The following is a 22,550-nucleotide window of genomic DNA, read 5'->3' on the forward strand; positions in this document are numbered from 1 at the left end:
CCCCTCTCCACATTGCACCGTGGGGTTCAGCCTTTCCCTTGGCCTATGTGAATTTGGCTAAGTCGCCCCCCCCCCCCCCCCCCCCCCCCCCCCCCTCGGGCTTAGGGTGCACCGGCCTATCATCGTGCCGAGGTGTTCCCTCTCCACGTTGCACCATGTGGTTCAACCTTGCCGATGATGGGAGAAACAAAGATCACGTCTGAGGAGTTAGGGCGTGCTATGCCGTTTGGCAGCTTCTGGCTCTGATCCGAATTAAGGTTAGAGGACTTTGTCTCATACTGCTACGAAAACCAAAACTCTCTGCCCCTTCTCTTCCAACACACATACAAACATGAATCTAGATAACAGGACGTCAATCGATCCCGTCACTGTCACGTCGTCGTCTCCGTGCTCCATGGGCCCGTCCGCCCTATGCGTCCCCTCGCCACATCCGTCCACATCCCATCGGCTCCGGTCTACGTAATCGGCCTGTTTGTCGTATCGCATCCGCCGAAAATTGGTAGGGTCACGAAGTCGTCAAAGGACAGACACCTGGCCCGTCGGCCCACCTCGAAGCAAAAGACCTGTGCCGTCGCGTTTCGTGGCCGGTTTAGGCCCGTCGATGCACCCGACATCAAACGGCCGGCCCCGTCGCGGTGTCATTGCAAAAATCGGGTCATTGTCTCCGTGCTTCACAAATGCGCCGGTCCCCATCGACCCGGCTCTCTTCTCTCCTCTCGCCATTCCCTTGTCAGCACCGCACATGGCCCGTCGGTCCCTTTGCGATCGCACCTACCGGCGTAAACCGTGTTGAGTCACGATGTCGTCGACGGTCCCGTCTCCACATCCGGATGATGTCAATCGGTCGCGACACACACACACACACACACACACACACACAAAGACGTACATACGAACATATAAGTATGCATGGCTTGAGCTCAATAAACGTGGTGCGGTCATACTAGCGCTAATACACCGGATCCCATCAAAACTCCGCAGTTAAGCGCGCTTGGGCCAGAACAGTACTGGGATGGGTGACCTCCCGGGAAGTCCTGGTGTTGCATCCTTACTTTTGTCATGTTGCATTCGGCCCAAAAGAAACCCCCCCCCCCCCCCTTGTGATTGGGCCTGCCAATACACCGGATCCGATGAGAACTCTACACTTAAGGGTGCTTGGGATGGCCAGTTTGCACGCCCTTGTGGCCCCTCTTGTTGAGGGTCCCTGGGGCCCTAAAATGACAAGTACAAGCTTTTTGTTAATGCATGCATGATACAATGTTAGCTATTTGCCATTGGGGAGGGGGGGAGCGAGTTTGCTATGAATCCATTAAATTGCCCAATTCTATCTCATGGCTATGCATTAAAAAAGCCTATACTTGTCATTTTAGGGCCCCAGGGACCCTCAACATGAGGGGCCACAAGGGCGCACAACTTGGCCATCCAAAATTTATGCACCCTTGTGGCCCCTCATGTTGAGGGTCCCTGGGGCCCTAAAATGACAAGTACAAGATTTTTTTTGATGCATGGCCATAATTCAAGTGGTCAGTTTTTTTTTTTTTTAAGTTTTGAACTTTTAGGCTATTTTCAAGAGCTTCTAGTGTTCAATTGGCTCCGAATCTATTTGGGCTTGTATCACATAAATTTGTTCATCTCGTCGCGCTCTTCGACCATCGTGTGATGCAAAAAAATCATATCCTACTCGGATTCTCCAAAAATCAACGTGCAAGTTGGCAATTTCTTTAAAAATGATGTAAAAAAGACATTTCTTACTTTTTCCTTAATCTACGGGCTGGAACGAGCATTAAAACCATGGAATCTGAAAATACTTAGAGAACCAATGTTTTTCATTGTGTTGAGGACTGCATTTCCTATATACAAAACTTTCTCAAAATCTCACCCTAACACCTTCAAAAGTGGCTTCCAAGGAGTGCCCTCGATCAAAAATTGAAACTGAAGGAAAACAATCAGAATGAACTCCTAGACTGTGTACAAACAGATCTCTTATACTTTATTATGTCTTCTCATGTACAATCTTACCAAACAAAAACAAACTTACACTTTAAATGACTACAAATTTTATTTAACTTATCAAAGAATCTAAAATATGGTAGACCTAGAGTGCTTTTACACGTCAACAAACAAAAAAGTCCAAATTTCTTCTCATTAACTTTGATAAACATACATTTGTGAACAACTTCCAAGGAGAAGTGCGGTCATAGTTCTTACATCCATTCCATGACATGGTATGCTCCTGGGGTGACCTATCACATAAAAATATCTTTGGTAGGAGTGCCCTCATGTTTGGAAAGGGTGTGCTGCTGCTGATGAAAAGTTTTTTCATTGTCCTACTAGGGATCTCTCCATGTTAGCATAATGATTTTTGGTGTAGTGAGAGCCACATTGCTACTGAGGAGAGCTTTGTGCCACCGTAAAAGCTTCATGTTATGCCAGTTCCTTGAGCCATTCTTGCAAACAACGCCACTCAACTAGCATAGCAAGAGGTCACCTTGTAACAAAAACATGTATGAATTCAACATTTGCAAGCTATATAATGAAGACACTTGTTAAGTATATGTTATAAAAATTTGCAAGTAAAACATGTATGAATTCAACATTTGCAAGCTATATAATGAAGACACTTGTTAAGTATATTTATAAAATTTCAAGTATTTCTATTTCTATCTAACTGGGAATAAACAATCCTAAAATATACATTAGGATGAGATTACCACCCCTAATAAGCATGGATTTGAAGCACCTACCTGCAAGATATAACAAAGAAGACTGTTTTAGAGGAAAAGTGGTGACACTTGGCCTCTCTAACCTGCAGCCTTTCTCTATTTGTGCATAAAAGCAACCTTTGTGTCAAGCACTACAAAACAAGTAGAGGCAACACCTTAGACTTCAAAGTTTATGATAAAAAGAACACAATCACAAGTAAGAAGTATATTGTTACCTTACATAAAGGGGTCTTTTATTCAAATATGTGATGGTATTGGCAAGATATTGAAGAACCATCAACATTCATCTCACCCATGGTACGACGTTCCTAGGATGACCACCCTCATGTGCAGCCTTCGGTGCAAACGTTGCGAACAAGCAAATATGTATGCATACGATTTGTGATGTCCTTGAGCACCATGGTAGCTGTTGCATGAGGAAGCAAAGGATAAAAAGAGAGAGGGGGAAGGGAGAGAGAGGAACATGGGAGGAGACAAGGGGGTAGTGGGGGGGGGAGAGAGAGAGAGAGAGAGAGTGGAGAAGGAGGAGAGAAGGGGGCAGGGAGGGAGAGGGAGGAACATGGGAGGAGAGAAGGGGACAGTGGGGGAGAGGGAGAGAGAGGGAAGGAGGAGGAGAGAAGGGGGCAAGGAGGGAGAGGAGAGGGAGAAAGGAGAGAGAAGGAAGAGAGAAGAAAGGTTTTTTTTTGGGGGGAGTTTTTTTTTAAAAAATTGGACTTTTAGTGTTTGTAAGTTTAAAAAAAGGTCAAAAAATACTTTTTTGATATGGATATATGTTGGGGGAGAGTTTTAAGTCAAAAATAAGTAAAAATAACTTTTTCTACAAAAAGTCAAATTTTGGCTCTTAGTGATCCACGTTTTTGATGATGTGGACCTAGGAGGTCACCTTCTCTCTCTAGCTTTTTGAAAGTGAAGGTCCTATATGTGTCTAAAAAAAACGCTAGAAAAGCCTACTCAAAACTAGCTTCTTGAATGCCCTTGTCCCCTTAACCCTACACACCATTAGCCTTAATCCCTAAAAATTAGGATTCCTTACAAGGCCCATGCAAGGTTCATATTTCTCCTAATGTGGCAGAGCAAAAGACCATCCATGCTCAACTATCTAGTCTTTTTCAATCCCATCAACAATCATGGGCCAACATGATCGATCATATATGGTGCATACCTTACACGCAGTGATCACACAGATGTGCGATGTCCAATCCTATCAACAATCATGGGCCAACATGATCATATATGGTGCATACCTTACAAGTAGTGATCACACAGATGTGCGATGTCCCTCACTTTACATGCCAAAGCCTATTGAAGATTGCAAAGATGATCATCAATTGTGTCATCGTGTTTGAGAACATCGAAGCATCAGAGGAACCATGGCAAGTGTTCCTTGAATGAACAAAGGACATCTGCTGAAATATGGAGACAGAGGTCCCAAGTTGCAATTTTATCATGGGGATGTATGCAAGAGTCATGTTTCTACCCTCACATTACCAGTGCAAACATTTGAGGAGGTGTTCATGATAGGATACTTTGAGATGCACGCAACCATCTTCAAACCCATGAAAAAGGATCTATCAGCCTGCCACATTTCTTACCAAAGTGTAATCATGAACAACCCGTTCAAGGATTTGGTAGTTCAAGCAGATATAGTGGCAAGGGTAGAAAAATTTAGAACCATCTTCAAGACCTTAAAAACATGCACCTTTGACTACTGAAGACAATCTACCTAGTGACGAGTGTTAATCAAGCCAAAGACAAAGCTTGCACGAGGATGTGCAATGACTAGGAAGGGGGAAATGTTAGCAGTTGGACTAGGCAGACACCCACCTAGTTGGTCACCTCATCATAAACCCGCTGATTTTGTAGTCCCATTATTATTTTTTTGAGAAATCTTTGTAAATATGAGGAATTTTGGCTTTAGCCTAGAGATCTTCGAGGCAGTTTTTGTAAAATCCAATTTGTAAAGTCCAATTTTGAATCTGAGCCTTGTAAGTTGGCCGCTGGCCAACTACTAAATCATAGTGGTCCCATCCTGGCAATATGTCTGATGGGTTGTTCCAATAATCTTTCATGATCTTTGGTTGAAACATCTCCATTTTGGTATGCGAGTTGTACCACTCCTATGTGAGTGAACAATTGGTCACAAGTACTCCCATTTTGTTGTGAACCGTTGCATCATAGCCATCAAAATAAGTAGATTCCTTGGGAAACTTGTCCAGTGTCTCCCATCCATTAGTTCTTTGTATACTTGTACAATCTGTGATGCACTGGGATATGTTGTCGGAATTGTACAAAGTCTTTACATTGTAGGGGTTGTGGATTATGGATTTTTCAAACAAGTCAAAGAATAATGTTAGCGAGTCACTGCAATGGACATTTGTAGCATAGCTATTTGGCACTAACATAATCTCAATACTTTGGAAAGCGACTTGAATGGGGTGCGGAGACTCTTTGAGGGTGTCAACCTCAAAAAGTGAACCTATGGAATGACATCATCTAGCACACTAGCAAACCTATCACTCCCAAGTGGCTGAATGACACACCTACATATCCATGTGAAAAATGTGGGCGATTGTTCTTTCGCTCGCAAGTTACACAATTGGCTCCTCCAATGTGCTACACAATGGAGGTAGAAAGCCGAAAAGGTGTTGCTCTCTATTCTATTGTCATGCATGCAAGCACAAAACGAACAAATACAAGGTGCCATTTGAGAGCTTGCATAGAGTAGGCTTCAATGAGCCTTTGATACCAGTCATGCAGCTAAACAATATCGAAGCACGCTTAGTCTCTACTCGTATACCATTTGCAAAGATTCAAGAACAAACTTATGATGGGCAATATGGTTTGCACGGGAGTGTGGTTAATATTCTTGCAACATTTAAAAAGCACAACAAGTTCTTTCTCAATTTATCCAAGATGAGGCTTCAATCTTGGTGAGCATTAAATGCAAGCTTAAGTATACACATTGCTATTTATCTGGGCTTGTTAGACCGTTATTGACACTAAAGGCCTCGCATGCTCTTCTTAATAGCTCTCTATATAAAAAGAAAAACATAACCATAAATGATAAATGTCTTGCACACTTATACGAAATCTCATTCCCATGGACACAAGCACAAATGAGATGGACAATGAGGAAAGTATTTGCACTAATGTTTTGCTACATAGCATCACTACTACTGAGCAAGTTGTTGATAACAACGATAAAATGTTGCATGTCACACCATTAGAGGGGAACATGCCACTTGGTATTTACTAATGAGTTTTGTGAGGTGCTTAGCTTTCCTACAATCTTCTTTGGAAAGCCTAGGAAGTACCATTAACATGTATCAAAAATTTACCAAATAATAGCAAAGTGGGAGCTAATACACAAAGACGCTTTTCTCTCAATATCAAAAATTTACTTTTTAAGCCAATAAAAATCATGACACAAAAAATAATATTTTCCATTTGGATACAACTCCCAAATTCAATAACAATAGCTCGCTTTTATATAACCACTTCACAGCCATGAAAAGAGTACTCCTTAATGATAGCACAATATGTGGAAAAATTCTTTCTTATTTCTTTTCAATAGAGTTTCAAAGCTGTTGTAGTCAACATGATCATGGTCTTTTATTGGTTGAACAAGCTCCTTTATTTGATCATGACACAAATGACACCATTATTGCATTTGTGGACAAGTACATCAGTACAGACAGCTCCAAACTTCCATTAGACTTTCATGAAATACAGAGACATCATCATAGAGAAACTTGCCTTAATGTTGTCGCTTTGATTTTCCAAGGTTTCCCATGCCATTCATAGTCATATTGAGACCCACTACTAATGACTACCAAAATCAAAGTAAAAGTTAAAAAAACTTTTAAATGCATTACATACAGTCTCGATACAATTGGCGCTGAAACTACCATTTCTTTTGAAAAATGGATACAAAGCTTGCATTTGATTTTTGAAGAATATGTTTTGGCAACAAGCGAACTATTCACTCCAACAATCTTCTTGAAACAAAAAATAAAGGACATTTACACAAACAATATCAATTCCACAATTGCAACACTATGAGATGCAAACACTAATATTCAATTTGTCTTGAACGCACATGAAGTAGCAAGTTATTCCACATCATACATGACAAAAATGGAGCACACACTAATTAGTGCAATAAAATCTCAATTCGATATTTGTGTGGCCAATAATGCAACAACAATTGAGTGACTATGCCAAATTAGTGCACAACAAGCATCTTACATAGCGCTATCATTATCACTCCATAGTGCAACTCGTGATATTGTATGCATAAACACTAGCCCTCCCTATCCACATGCATTAATCCTCAAAATAAAATGATCTCTACAGAAACTTGACTCATTCGACATAAACATATTCTTCCAAAATATTATTAATAAATATATTGAAAGACCACAAAGTCTCCATCATCTATGCTTGGCTGAATATGCATCAACAATTAACCAAGAGGGAACAACATACAAAAAATTGTGTAAAGGTAAGATCATACGATTCGTAAAATATAACATTCTTAAAAATCCAGAAGACCACTACAGAGAAAATGCTTATATATCTCCCTTGGATCAATAATGAGAACTGGTATTTGAAAGACTCCTCTACATGGAGGGATGTACATGATTAGCATTTGCAAGTCATAAAACCAAATGAAATCAAGTTCAATAAAGACCCAAGCCCAATAGATAAGTTCATGACGCACTGCATTCCCTCCCCAAGCACAACTAGTACAACAGACAGTGAATCATATGACTCACATCGTGTAGATATTCTCAATGACTTAAACATAAATCTACGGTCTAAAACCCTTTCCACTTGCAACATTTTAAGTACCTTTCTATGACAAATGATGACTTCTACATGACCATTGAAAAATTAAATCACCAACAACGACACATATTTGATGACATAATGTTGAAAAAACGAATTTAAACCAACAAAGAGATACACCTCTTTCTTATAGGAGGATCAAAAATAGGAAAAACATTCATGTTTCTATTATTAGTATAAGGATTACAAAGATTCTACAACCATAGAATTCCACCCAATTCAAAATCTCCAACAGTATTACTAATGGCCTACACAAGAAAGGCAGTTTTTACTATTGGTGGCACCACAATCCACTTTGCACTTCACTTGCCTCTACTTACTTCTACACAAACAACTTTGAGTGCTAAAACGTTGGATGCACTTTCTCTTCTATACAACTATTTAAGAATTACGGTGTCTTTGATTGGCTCAAGCGTGTTCTCCATGGGCGACTCATGTTTACGTGCAATCAAGTGAGTCCACGATAAAACATTTGGTGAATTGGATTTAATTATGTGTTGTGATTTATGTAAGGCAATCCCCGTCAAGGAAAGTTAGATCTTTATAAAAAAACATACACTTTTAGAAACAGTTTCTCCTTCATATTGGCACACTCATCCACAATGCTATGAACTCACACTAACAGTGCAACAAATCGGTCCAATATTCATAGACATCCTTAATAGACTTCGAGTTACCCAACATAGCTTTGAGGATTTCGAATACCTTGACAAAAATTATTATAGACCCATTCCAAATAGTCATCAAGTTTCTCATCAATTTTACTCTAACAAAGAAAAGGACACTCATAATCTTAATGTTTTCAATCAAATGGAGGGAATACCCCACACTTTCATCTCTATTTAAAAGAAACAACTCATGCAGCAAAATTATTAGCATTCTCACAGATCCCATATTAACTGGAGGATTACATTCCACACTAAGCCTAAAAAACAAGCATTGTTGTCAAGTATGTGCAAGAAACTTGGATATTCTTGACGGAATAGTTAATGGAGTAGAAGGGGAGTACAAAAATTTCACAAAAACAATGAAAAAAACAATACTTTGGGGTCATTTCTCCAACCCTATCATTGGAAAGAAAAAATGGTACAAAATCAAACAATATATTCACCAACCATTGGTAAATAATGGACTCCAATAACACGTATAGTTCGTGAATTTAAAGTTGGAAAAAACTACTTAAATACCATTTTCAAATCACAGTTCCCATTACAACCAGCTAGTGCTTGAACAGTTCATAAGGGTCTTACATTGCAAATACTGGCCTTTAATCCTGAACAGATAAGAACACACGGTCTTGCATACATAGCATTATCTCGTATTTGAGACCCAACTAATGTGTGCTTGCTTGAAAGAATACAACCTTCCCTTATCAAAGTTGACCAAACCATATTAGAAGAATTGCATCGCCTACAAGTAGAAGCTAAATGGATCTCCACCCAAAAGCCATTAGAAGCTTACTCAAACACACATATCATCATTCAATCTCTAAATTTTGTGTCTTTCAATAAACACATAAGAAAAGCTACAACAGCAAACAAAAAAAAATACAACATGTAATACCAGGCTTTCTATAGCACGAATTTAATCGAAAATGGGTGTCTCAATTCTTGGCCAGAAAACACTCATCCACTTTGATCATGGGAATATCTCTCATCCATGAATTAAGATATTGCATGCAACCATCAAGTTCACAAACAACAAAATCATCAAAATAGTCTCTCTTTACAATTCACCTTCAACACCACTAGCAAATTTAACGGAGGCATTATCGTTGCTACTTCAACAACACACTATGGAAATTCCAATCATTATCTTGGGTGACTTCAACATTGAAATTAAAGTTCTTAATACTTCCTACAGCTAGGTTTCCTCTTTTTCAAAAAAATATAGCACCGACAATTAATAACAGATGTTAGAACTTTTTAGGATCTTGTTTAGACCCCATTTGGGCTAGCTCAACAATCTCCAACTACGAATCAAGGACCAACTTCATGTATTGGTCTGATCACTTGGCAACATACATTATGCTACCTTGTGACCACCTTACCATTGCCACTCCCCATTCATTTGTCCTGTTGTAGGCTGCCGTGATTTTAATTTGCAAAGAGTCCTTTCATTTAAATATTCAAAAAATGCCGAGGGAGAAATGCAAAGCTGCCCTTCCAAGGTGAGGAGAGGCAAATTGCTGTCGTGATTAGGCTAAGCATAACACTAAGCCCCAAAGAGAAGACCTTGTGCAACACAGAGAGGTTACATTCTCCCAATAGTAAAACCTTCACATCCCCCTTCATCGGATGGCCGTTGCAGTAGTAAAACCTAACCAAACGCCATTTTGAGCCCCTACCTATGATTCTATATTTTTTTCTTTTCTAAGGGTAGAAGAAAAAATTTGTATTATCACAAAACAGATACATTGCTAATAGTCACCATTGTGAGTTTTACCAAAAAGAAAGAATTTATAAAAAATTAATTCATTGAACTATTTTATTATTTCTTGTGCGTATTAAATCTATCTTTTTTTATGATAGCATTAAAATACTTTTTTGTTTTAGTTTGTCAATGTGTCTCTTTACTTTATTGTTTTTTAACCCGTTCCTCTTCCTCAAAGCTTTCCTTCATGTGGTCAGAAAGGGTCTTGAGATTGTGCAAATGTATGCCATAGCATCAAGATCAAAGTGTAGCATAAAAAAATTAAAATTGATTACCCCCTCGGAGAATGACTCATTTGATCCATCAATGTGGTCCGTGGAGATAGTGTCAAGAAGGAAGATTTTTTGACACCCTGGAGCCCCGCTAGGGGTAGATGTTAACCACAAGAAAAAAATCACTTGAGTTATGGAGAAGATAAGAAGCAAGATGCGTAGATGGGAGTTTGTGCTTCTTCCCTTCGAGAGGAGCAGAGTGAAAGTAATCAACTCATTCATGCTCCAGTGTATAGCTTTCAACAGTCCTCTACTGAAGCTTTCCAGATGCAATTGGAAAGAGTTCCTCAAATCGGTAAAAAGATTCCTATGAAAGAACAACGCCAAAGACTCAATGCCCTGGCAATGGGCTAGCTTGAAAACAATTGTGAGACAGATCGAGCAAGGCGGTCTCACGATTCTTGACCCTAGTATCCGTGCAAAGGCCCAATATGCTAATTTTGTGGCCTGTGGTCAATGGAAAGGGCTTGAGGTACACGACAAACTGTTTTCCCCTTGGTGGGCTAGCTTGAAGCTCAAGGGTGCAACGAGCGAGCTCATTAGGAAATGCAAGAGAGAAGCGGAGACTTTGGGATAAGGAGAACTTACAAGGTACTTTCACAACTCCACATCTCATTGGTCACCATGGTTGTCTAAGGTGGAAGCATTTCTTTGGACCCATTTTGGAGGGAAGCTGCTAGAAAGATCAATAACAAAGGTATTTGACGTTTAGGCCAACTGTGGGATTATAGCAATAATCGGTTGGAAACAACATAGCAAATTATTGTTCCAGTATAACCTTGATGGGACAAGAAGTCTACTGATTGATAGAGCCTTGGAACGGTTGGACAGTTGGTGCCTACCTAGCTATAAGTCTGAGTTTGAGTGGAAAGCATGGAGATGGCCTAAGGATAGGCACTTTTCTGAACCTCAAACCAAAGACGTGTACCACACACTTTTGGCTTTGATGGATTAGTTCTCTCCATTGAACAAGTAGTGGGGCAAGAATTGGCCACATTCAAGATGTGAGGAAGTCACCAAGAACATATGGTGCCCATAGTGGCCACTCAATATGAAGGTCTTTCTCTGGAAGGTACCCTGGGGAGCATTGCCGACTAGGGTGAAGGCTCTAGCCAGGGAGATTGGCCCAGATAGGTGCTCTCAATGCAGATTGACTAGCAAAGACCTCTCCCACATGTTCAAGGAATTCCCTGCAATCAGCGGCATTGAGGGTAAGATATGTAAATGGGTGCAAAGGACATGGAAGATAGGCTTCTATAAGAACAATGTATTCTTGGGAGGGAAGGTTCTTAAAAGCTAGGAGATTCTCATTACAACACAAATTGTTCGATTATGCTACTTCAAACAGGTCTGGAAGGCTAGGAACGGTCGGATATTCGACAACACCATGGAAATAGCTAGGTTCACAGAGATAATACAAGAATCAAGGGGGACAATGCTATCCTTCGAGAAATGTAAGAACTCTGATGAATGGAACAGACTAATGGGCACCACAGCAACTGACTGTCATAGAGAAGGAGCCTATGTTGGTAGAGGATGGCTCCCGTATTACCCAATGTATGAGTGACCTCTCAGAGATGTCATGGCTCGGCACGAGCATGGCAAGAATTTGTAATTTTTTATGTTTGTCAATATAATTTACTCACCATTGTGAGTTTTGCCCAAAAAAAAAAAGTTAGCAGGCCTTAGTGAGTCCTCACCTTATTTTATTTGTTTTTTTACTTTGTGAGCCAAAGGCGCTTTCTCCCGTATTTGCACTTACAGGCCACCATGTGGCACCATTAAATCTTTTTTTTTCAAAAAAAACCACCGACACTGCAATATCCAAAAGCAACGCCATGAAAATCTTCTAATTTGCATGCGTTGTCTGCAGCACCAACAAAAAGCAACACTCGCATGCAGCTTAATAAAGAGAGCAACGCTTGTATATAGACTAAATTGAACCAAGAGTCCACGGCAAACATCACAGTAAAAGTAAGGCAGCAATTTGGACGCAAAGGCACGAGTTCACAGCTTCGTAAAGGTGTTGTAGTTTAGAGATTCTTAGAGGCACATGTTCGCAATTTCTCTGCAGGTTTGCGTCTGTGAGAGAGAGAGAGAGAGAGAGAGAGAGAGAGAGAGAGAGAGAGAGAGAGAGAGAGAGAGAGAGAGAGAGAGAGAGAGAGAGAGAGAGAGAGAGAGAGAGAGAGAGAGAGAGAGAGAATTTTGTGAAACAGTTATTTCTTACATTGAGCGCAACTCTATGTGACAATATGGCGACTCAAACTCTACCCAAAGACACCCTAGCTGCTGAAGATTCTAAGCTTGATCTTTTTGAAGACGATGACTCAAGTAACAAGTAAACACCGCTAACAGCTAGCTATCAAATTGTTTCTCAAGCTTCTTACACAACTACAGTGAGAAATCATCATTCACATCATCGTCATCCCAATCGTCCCACTCTTTGTTCTCGAACTCTTCAAACTCGTCCTGATGACATAGTGCGTAGATTAATTATTACGTAAAGACTACGATCTAATAAGGCTAAGAACGTGTCTCCTTTGGTCGATTGCCTGTGAAAAGAGATGGCACTGATCGACGGTATATACAGTACTGTGCACACGACAAGTTGATGATCAGGTGTGAGGTGCTCTTGCAACCCATCAAGTGCTCAAGCAGCCCGTGAGCTTTATCATCTACACGTGTAGTTGTTCTTCCCCCTAAAAGCAAGACTGCAGACAAGGTGAAACACAAAGGAAGCAATTTTTTGTCCCTGATGATAGATGGAGAATCAAAGATCTGCACAGGAATCTTGAGCATGAGGCCAAGTTGACAGAATAGGAAGAACACAGAAATAGTGGTGATGGTAGACATGATAGCAAGAAACACAGAAGCAGTAATAAATATGGTAATGATAAATATGGTAGAGATGATAGCAGAAGTGAAGACAATAGTCAACACGAAAAAAAAACTCAAAGAAGAGATGATAGAATCTAATTTCTCTAGTATAAACCAACCTTCAACAAGTGGCAAAGGGATTCCTTAGATTATCACGACAAATAAAGATGAAAATGGCTCTTCTAGGCAACTTGATCGCACGACCAAGACGCTCTCACAATCTATGAATATTGAGTAGGGCCATCTATTGTCTTCGAGCATTTGTAGAATTTCATGGGCCTAATCAAAGAAAAACTACAAAGATGTATGACTAATTACTTATTGCACGGCAAATAGAAAACTAGCTACAACATAGGGCATGACAAGGGGTTGAATTAAAACTGGACCTAATTAGACTGAAGATGCTCTCATGGGTTTGAGAATGAAAAAGGAGAGTGATGGCACATGGAGGGAAGAGAGGAAGAGAGAGGGAGAGATGTGGAAAGCATGGGACAGGTGGAGGAGAGAGATGAAGAGGGCCAAGTCGATGGGTTGAGGGAAAATAGTTTGCGTCCTAGTCGTGTTACTAGTGCTTCCACTGTGGAGGCTCCCTCTATTCCCTGTATGTGATAGCATGCTAATGTATGTCCGTTGAATTGCATATATATTTGAGAAGAAGCCCTGCGTGGTCCAAAAAGAGAAAGCGCACTGCAAATAGAAAGCTAGCTACAACATAGGACAGGACAAGGAGAATAAGAAGAAGAAGATAGTTCAATTTTAACAGGGAAAAACCTACCGAAAAATCACCCGCAACTCTTTATGTAGCAGACCTTCAACATAGAATACAAAATTAGATATGTTTCTCTCTAAGCTTAATCAATATGCTACATCTCTTGATTTTATCTTGATCTTGATCTTGATCCTGAAAGCAGTAAATTGAACCGAACAAAGTACTGTCCAAAATTCTAAAACAAGCAAATGGATGAAGCGTTAATGCATTGCAACATGACATGAGGTGCTATACTGACCTACAATGTTGTACTATCGCTTTTCAGTTGTCCACTCCACAAGCCAATATTTGAGTCAAGCTACATATGTTAGCTATGCGCGCAACATAGCTAACATGCATCAAGATAAAAGCAAGAGATGTAGCATATTTAAGATCGATAACATGCATCAAGATAAAAGCAAGAGATGTAGCATATTGATTAAGCTTAGAGAGAAACATATCTAATTTTGTATTCTATGTTGAAGGTCTGCTACATAAACAGTTGCGGGTGATTTTTCGGTAGGTTTTTCCCTGTTGAAATTGAACTATCTTCTTCTTCTTATTCTCCTTGTCATGTCCTATGTTGTAGCTAGCTTTCTATTTGCAGTGCGCTTTCTCTTTTTGGACCACGCAGGGCTTCTTCTCAAATATATATGCAATTCAACGGACATACATTAGCATGCTATCACATACAGGGAATAGAGGGAGCCTCCACAGTGGAAGCACTAGTAACACGACTAGGACGCAAACTATTTTCCCTCAACCCATCGACTTGGCCCTCTTCATCTCTCTCCTCCACCTGTCCCATGCTTTCCACATCTCTCCCTCTCTCTTCCTCTCTTCCCTCCATGTGCCATCACTCTCCTTTTTCATTCTCAAACCCATGAGAGCATCTTCAGTCTAATTAGGTCCAGTTTTAATTCAACCCAGTTTTAATTTAGAGATGCATGTAGATCTACATATTTGATATCGATCAAGATCTACATATGTTAGCTATGCGCGCAACTCTTTACACACAATTCCTAGCCAATGCGAGCGGTATATTAAAGTAGTAAATGCATAGGTAGTGAATACATGTAGTGAATCACAGTAGTAAATGCACCTTGTGTAAGACCTAATCATATTGTATATGTCCTTGTTTCTCCCATACTAGGCATCGATATAGCGAGGCCCGCCAAGCAAGACTAGTTCAATGTATCAAGTGTTATGCGTTTTCAAGCTTGACAATTTAACAAGGAAAATTTCATCTTTAGCCTTGACAGAATACATTAAAAGTCATTTTTAGAAAAATTAGTAGGAGGACTAACTAACTACATGGAGGATTGGATGAGATTTGAAAACGCCTAGTATTCTGCTTAAAAACACAAAGAATAAACTATTATCACCCTTCAACCGGTTGGTGCTAATTTCCAATTTCCAATGAAAGGGTTGACACTGTGGTACCAAACGAATACGCATGCGAATTTGTGCTAGGTATCGTGATTCGCACAATGGTGTCTAGTTAGTCGTACTATCACGGGTATATATTTAGAAGGAAAAACCTTATCACGGGCCAACAGAAAAAAGCTAAAAAGCTTAAAAGGAAAACTAGTCCTAGTGTTCTAGACTTGCAACTTGCTACTCGACAAAATGCAAAGCTGTTGTGGTGTGTGTGTGTGTGAGAGATCTTGGGAGGGCATGGTTTCCAAAAGACCTTAAAGATCTATCCTACGACAAGAGTAGAACTCAAGACCTATTATGAGTGAGAGGGGGAAGGGGGGGGGGGGGGGGGGGGGGGGGGGGGTGTGTTTAGATTTTTTTGAGGTCATACGTGCAAGGGCAGGCAATGTAGCTCTCTCTATGGCATGCTCGTCTCGAGGCAAGGTCCCAGGGTGCAGGTGCAGGCCATGTGCCTCTCTCTCCATCTTGTTGGTCTGGAGGCGAGCTCCCATGTGGAAGCAGGCCATGTGCCTCTCTTTGCCTCCCGTCTGTGTGCAAGGTAGGCCTATGCTAAAGCAGTGTCATCCCCCTCTCTATTGCTTTCATTCATTTGCAGTGGAGGCCCCATGTCAAGCGGCACTTGTTGTTGAAAACCTGCACTAATAAGTGCAAGATAGTTCTTATGTCGAGACTCTAGAGTGTTGGAGGCAATGGTGTCATCGTCACAAGCAAGACGGGGGACCAGAGATGGGGAGGGACAGAAGTAGCTAGGGTGTTTGTGTGTGTGTGTGTGTGTGCGCGCACGCACACGCGTGCGTGCAAGAACAGGCAACAGAAGGAAGATTATACTTTTGCCGAGCCAAAAAGCGGGAATCTTCACGTCAAACTAATCAATAAGTAGTAGACTAAGGGCTACATGTCACCTAGTCCATATGATGGGTTGGCCAACCTTATCCGGCTGGGATGCTCCACATCACGGAGTCGGGTGTGTGAGTTGTAATTTCAAGTTCCTACTCTCTCTCTCAAAAAAAAAAGGTAGTAGACTAGACCCAATAAGTGAGTCCCATTGTGACGCCCTCGTTCGGGACGTCGGGGAAAACGGGACCGCGCCGGCTCACCTGCGTTGCAAACGGGACTCTGCACGCAAGCAAATGCATACACAAGAACGCAACTTGAAAACGGGACGCAAGAGGGACACGAGATTGAGGGACGCAAACGAATGATCACTATTGAAAGAAAGTGCCGAATACAAGGACACGAAGAATCGCATGACAACGGGGCTCGCAAGTTGGGGGAAGTGGCACGTGCTTCCCTTATATACACCCCCGGGTTGAGAGAGCTTGACACCCACGTCAAGCCGGGGTTTGAGAGGTGCCGATACAAAAGTTGATGCCGAGGTTTTAGGGGTGGATATTTACAAGGGGGGAGGTAGGTGTTGCCAAAAATCTCTAGCTACCTAGGGTGATGCTAGTTACAAAGTGGTGGGGGGAGGACTACTCTATGTGGTTTTCATTTAGTGTGTGGTCCTCCTCTTCAGTTGGCATGTTGTAGAAGCGCAGCACAAGCGGTCTTCCGAGTCGAAGCATGATTTCTTCAGGTACCCAAGTGCATTCCGTCATGGGGCGATTGTGCCATTTGACATAGAAGAGTTGTCTCCGGCGCCCAAAACGCGACTTTAGGATGGCCTCCGGCTCATCTGGTAGGCCATCCTTTACATACTCGGGGAGCCTTCGCCCATAGGTGTTATCCGGCACAAATATTTTGAGTAAACTTACATGGAAGGCGTTGTGGATGTTGATGTGTGGTGGGAGCTCCAGCTTGTAGGTGATGTCGTTGAAGGACTTGAGCACTTTGTATGGACCGTAGTAGCGGTGATTGAACTTCGGGGAGAGGCCTTGAGGGAGGGTGATGTTCTGAGAGCTGACGAGGACCAAGTCACCTTCTTTGAAGAGCTCGGCAGGCCGTCGCTTTTGGTTGGCGTATTTGGCGATGCGTACCTTGCTTTGCTCGAGGCTTTTCTTTGCGTGTTGCATGCGCGTTTGCCATTGTTGAAGAAACTCCTCACTTTCTAGATCCTGGGCATGCACATCGCCGGTTGCCAGTGCAAGAGGTGTGATGACTTCTTTACCTGTGGAGAGCTCGAATGGGGTATAGCCAGTGCTGCTCTCGATGGAGTTGTTGTAGTGGAATTCCAGGACGTCCATGTATTCGGACCAGTCCTTCTGATCGGCCTTGACGTAGCTGCGGATGTAGTCTTCGATGCCTTGGTTGACTCTTTCAGTTTGACCATCGGTTTCGGGGTGGTAGGTGGAGGAGAAGTGTAGCTGGGTGCCTAGTAGCTTGAAGAGCTCGCGCAAGAGGTCACTGAGGAAGCGGGTGTCGCGATCAGAAACTATGGCTAAGGGTAGGCCGTGGTATTTGAAGACTTTGGCGACTTGGTATGCGGTGACGGGGGGCTTTGTAGGTATGAAGTGGGCTTGTTTGGTGAAGTAGTCGACAACCACCATGATGGTTGTGTGGCCGTGGGAGGGGGGGAGGTCGGTGATGAAGTCCATACTTACCATGTCCCAAGGACGGGAGGGTGTTGGCATGGGGTGAAGGAGGCCTGCAGGTTTGACTCTTTGAGCTTTGACCAGTTGACATGTTGGGCAGGTGCGCACATTGTCGATGACATCGTCCTTCATTTTGGGCCAGAAGTAGTGTTGATGTAGTTTGTCATAAGATCTTTTCTGGCCACCATGTCCAGCTAGCTTGCAGTCATGAGCTTCCCACATGAGGTCTTTCTTTAGATCTGGATCATTGGGGATGTAGATTTTTCCATGCGCGTAGAAGAGGTTATCTTTGACTTCGAATAGACCCAAGGCAGCTTTGCCAGCGATGTGGTCGGCGAGCATTCGGAGGACAGCGGGGTCGGCTTTTTGAGAGTCGAGGATGCGTTGGCGTAGGGTGCTGGTTGCGGTGGAGATGGCTGTGAGGGTGGGTCTGCGACTGAGGGCATCGGGCATGACATTTGTGGTACCAGGTTTGTGGATGATGTCCATGTCGTATTCTGCCAGTGTATCTTGCCACCTGGCTTGCTTGGGGGTTATTTTGGGCTGTGTTTGGAAGTACTTGAGGGAGATGTTGTCTGTGTAGACTTTTGTGTGCTTGTCTTGGACATAGTGTCGCCACTTTCGGAGGCAATGGACGACAGCGAGCATTTCCTTCTCATGTGTGGTCCATCTTGTCTCTACATCTGTGAATCTGTGGGATTCATATGCTATGGGTTGATTCTCTTGCATGAGGACACCACCAATGGCACCATCGGAGGCATCGGTGTGAACTTCAAATGGCTTAGTGAAGTCGGGTAGTCGAAGGACGGGGGCACCACACATGGCTATCTTCAGGTTCTCAAAAGCTGCGTCTTCTCTGGAGGTTCATTGAAAGGGTTTGTGGCCTTTGGTGATCTTTGTAAGTGGTGCAACAATCTTGCTGAAGTCGCGGATGAAGCGGCGTGTGTACTGACAGAAACCCACAAACTCTCGGACTTCTTTGATGGATGTCGGGGGAGCCCACTTGATGACGGCGTCGACTTTCTTGGGATCCACCATGATACCTTCTGACGTGACGATGAAACCAAGGAACTCGATTCTTTGGACAACAAACTCACATTTTTCCAGCTTGGCATAAAGTTGGTGTTCACGAAGGCGTTGGAGTACTGCGGCGACATGCTTTTGGTGATCTTCTAAGGTTTTGCTATGGATGAGGAGGTCATCAATGTAAGTGATGAGAAATCATCAATCATGTCGCGGAAGCTGTCATGGATTACTCAGCAAAAAGTGCCAGGACCGCCGGTGAAACCGAAACCCAGGACAAGCCATTCCCAGGAGCCGTAGCGTGTGCGGAAGGCGGTCTTCGAGATGTCTTTAAGGGCAATGCGGACTTGGTGATAGCCTGAGCGGAGATCGATGTGGGTGAAGTACTTGGCACCCTGTAGTCTGTCCAGGAGGTCTTCCATGAGGGAAACTGGGTACTTGTTTTTGATAGTGATTTTGTTGAGGACCCGATAATCCACGCACAGTCTCATCGAGCCATCTTTCTTCTTGCCAAACAGGACTGGGGGCCCAAAGGGAGAGCTGCAGGGCCGGATGAAGCCTTGATTCTCTAATTCCTGGAGTTGCTTCTTGAGCTCTTTTAGTTCCATGTCATTCATGCGATTGGGGGCCTTGGCCTGCGGTGTACTCCGTGGGATGAGATCAATTTCGTGTTGAATTTGACGGGGAGGGGGTAGACCGAGGGGAAGTTCTGGGGGCATGACATCTTTGTACTTCTGGAGAATGGGGGTAAGTGAGGGATCACCAACTTTGGCCTGTTCAAGGGTAATGGAGTTGAGTCTTGGTGTGGGCCGTTCCGTTGCTTGCATGATGTAGAGGTGAACCTGAGCTCCTTTCTTGAGAGCCCTCTCGGCTTGCTTTGCATTCATGAGATTGAGCTTGGGGGAAGATGTCTCTGGGACTTTTTGTTTACCTTTCATCGCTTCCAATTGAGCGGGGTCATTGCGGTTGATGGGGTGGGGGGGTTGGTTTGAAGATGAGCCCGACGTGTGAATGCTTGTTTGGTTGTGAGTCTAGCGCCTTGGACTGTAACTGCTTGGCCTTGATTATTCAGAAGTAATTGATCCACCTTCATGCCTAGGAGTGCAATGAGATACTTGTCGTTGAAGGATAGACCAATAATTGCCTAGAAGTCATCCATTGGTACCACTATGAAGTCAAGTCGGCATGTGAATTCACCCATTTCAATCCTGACTTGACGGGCTTCCTTGACATTGCTATCATTGCCTTGGGCAAACTTGACAGTAGTTTCATTTACGGTGCTGAGGCGTAGGCCCAGGCGAGCGGCGCACTGTGGTGATAGAAAATTGTGTGTACCACCTGAGTCTACAATGATCCATTGCGGCTGTGATCCAATTTTTGCCTAGACATATAAGTTATGAATGTCCGTGATAGTTGTTGCCATGCATTGAGGGTGGAGGGATACCTCTCCAATACGGGGTTGTTGGTCAGAAACAGGGGTATCCATTTCTTCGATTCTTATTTGGGGGTGGGAAGGTGGTTCTTCTATTTGGACGGTGTTGACCCTGCTAGACGATGATGATGCTTGACTGCGCTTGCGGACACATGCGTAGTAGGGGCCATGAGCAATTCTGCAGTCACTGCACCAGATGCGATCAGTGTGCGGGTTGTTATTATTGTCGTTGTAAGTATTGGGGGCACCACTATTGGACGTGGTGCTGTAAGAATTGCTAGCAAAAGAGCTGCGTGGGACTAAGGAGCCATTTCCGTGGCCTAATCTAGGGTTGAAATGGGATGGTGGTGGGCGGGGGCCATTGCTTCTGTTATTGGGTATAAATCCGCGGCCTCGCCCGACGGGTGGGTTAGACCAGTTGTTGGAGGTAGTGGGGGCAAAATTGTTGGAGCGAGGGTTATTTGGAGGAAAACCCAGTGTTGAGTTTGTGTCGTGTAGCTTTTCGGCCACATTGGCGGCCACTTCCCAGGTGGTGGGGTTCTGATTTTCTACTTCTCGACGGGCCCAGGGCTTAAGGCTGTACAGGAAACCATGTAGTCGGTCTGCTATGTGCATCAGTGGGAGTTGAAGCATTAGTCGACGATACTTGACAATGTACTCTGATATGTTGTCGTCTTGGCGCAATTCGCGCCACGAGTCTCTGATTTTGTTGCCTTCATTATCTGGGACAAAATAGCTGATCATGTCTCTTTGTAAATCTTCCCAGTCCTCCCAGTTCTTTGATGGCTGTTCGGTGAGGAACCATACATAGGCGTCGTCGGCCAGGAAGGTTTTGGCCACTTGCACCCATCTGCGTCTGCCTATGTTGTTCCACTGCAGGTAGTCTTCTACCTCTCTGAACCACTTGTTGAGTTCCAGTGAGTTGCGATGGCCTTTGTACTTCTCTAGGGGGATGGGTTTGAATTTTCCCAGTCTGTTTTCATCTTCTATATTTCTCTCAGGGCTGTAGTAGCGTCCTTCACTTTGGTCATCCGGATAGTCTTCGTCTTCGTCGACTGTTCCTAGTCTTCCGGGCCGCGGTCGTCTTTGTGTGTTTCGTCGCGTGTTGACATTACTTGTGCCTGGGCGGTCTTCGTGTCGCTGGCCTACCTGTGCTTGAATCAGGTCACCCAAGTTAGCAGACATCACGTTCATCTGGTGTTCCAAGGAGGCCATGAGGCGTGCCTCTAGTCTCTTTTCCATTGGGTCTTGGTCATCTTGTTGCAGCTTTGTTTCTTTCTTCTTCTTGCGGTCTCTATTCAGGTCATGTTCGGTCCTGTATCCTTCGTCATGTTCTTGATTTCCAGCCATTGTTGTACTCTTGTGGCCGAAGCCGAGAAAAACTTAAAAATGTCAAAAACTGAAAAACTGCGAAAAACGGGCTTGAAAACGTCGAAAAACGATGAGGCAGCGCAAAACGGGGTCCAAAATGGCGAAAACCGAAAAAAACGGGTCAAAAACGATGAACAACTATGAAAACCGGTCCCAAACGGTGTAAAACGGGGCAAAACGAGGCAAAATGTTGAAAAACGATGAAGAACGTGGAGAAACGCGTCAAAACGGGGCAAAAACGGCAAGGAACGCGGGTTAAACGGGGCAAAACGTCGAAAAACGGTGGGGAACGTGGAGAAAACGCAAGGAACGTGGCAAAACGGGGCAAAAACGCAAGGAACGCGGTGAAAACGGGATAAAACGGGCCAAGAACGCGGAGAACGTGGAAAAACGGGGCAAGAACACGGTGCAACGACGAAAACGGGCAAAACGGGTCGAAAACATGGTGACAACCACGGGCCACGGGCCGACGTCGGGTCGGCGGGGACTCGAGCCAAAGCTCTGATACCAAGTGTGACGCCCTCGTTCGGGACGTCGGGGAAAACGAGACCGCGCCGGCTCACCTGCGTTGCAAACGAGACCTGCAGGCAAGCAAACGCATACACAAAAACGCAACTTGAAAACGGGACGCAAGAGGGACACGAGATTGAGGGACGCAAACGAATGATCACTATTGAAAGAAAGTGCCGAATACAAGGGACACGAAGAATCGCATGAAAACGAGGCTCGCAAGTTGGGAGAAGTGGCACGTGCTTCCCTTATACCCATGTGTTGCCGTAGCTAAAGAAAAGTAGGGCCGTTATTCTCGAAGAAGGGTCCTCCCTTTCAAATTGGAAAAATTACAATAAG

General features: G+C 43.4%; 1 pseudogene; it reads left to right on the forward strand.

The window, feature by feature from the left end:
• Nucleotides 1-930: 930 nt before the first annotated feature.
• LOC147464414 (5S ribosomal RNA) lies at nt 931-1,049 on the forward strand (annotated as a pseudogene).
• The last annotated feature ends 21,501 nt before the right edge of the window (nt 1,050-22,550 follow it).

This window comes from Adiantum capillus-veneris, chromosome 1, assembly GCF_014529385.1.
Source record: "Adiantum capillus-veneris isolate H3 chromosome 1, ASM1452938v2, whole genome shotgun sequence".
NCBI lineage: Eukaryota > Viridiplantae > Streptophyta > Polypodiopsida > Polypodiales > Pteridaceae > Adiantum > Adiantum capillus-veneris.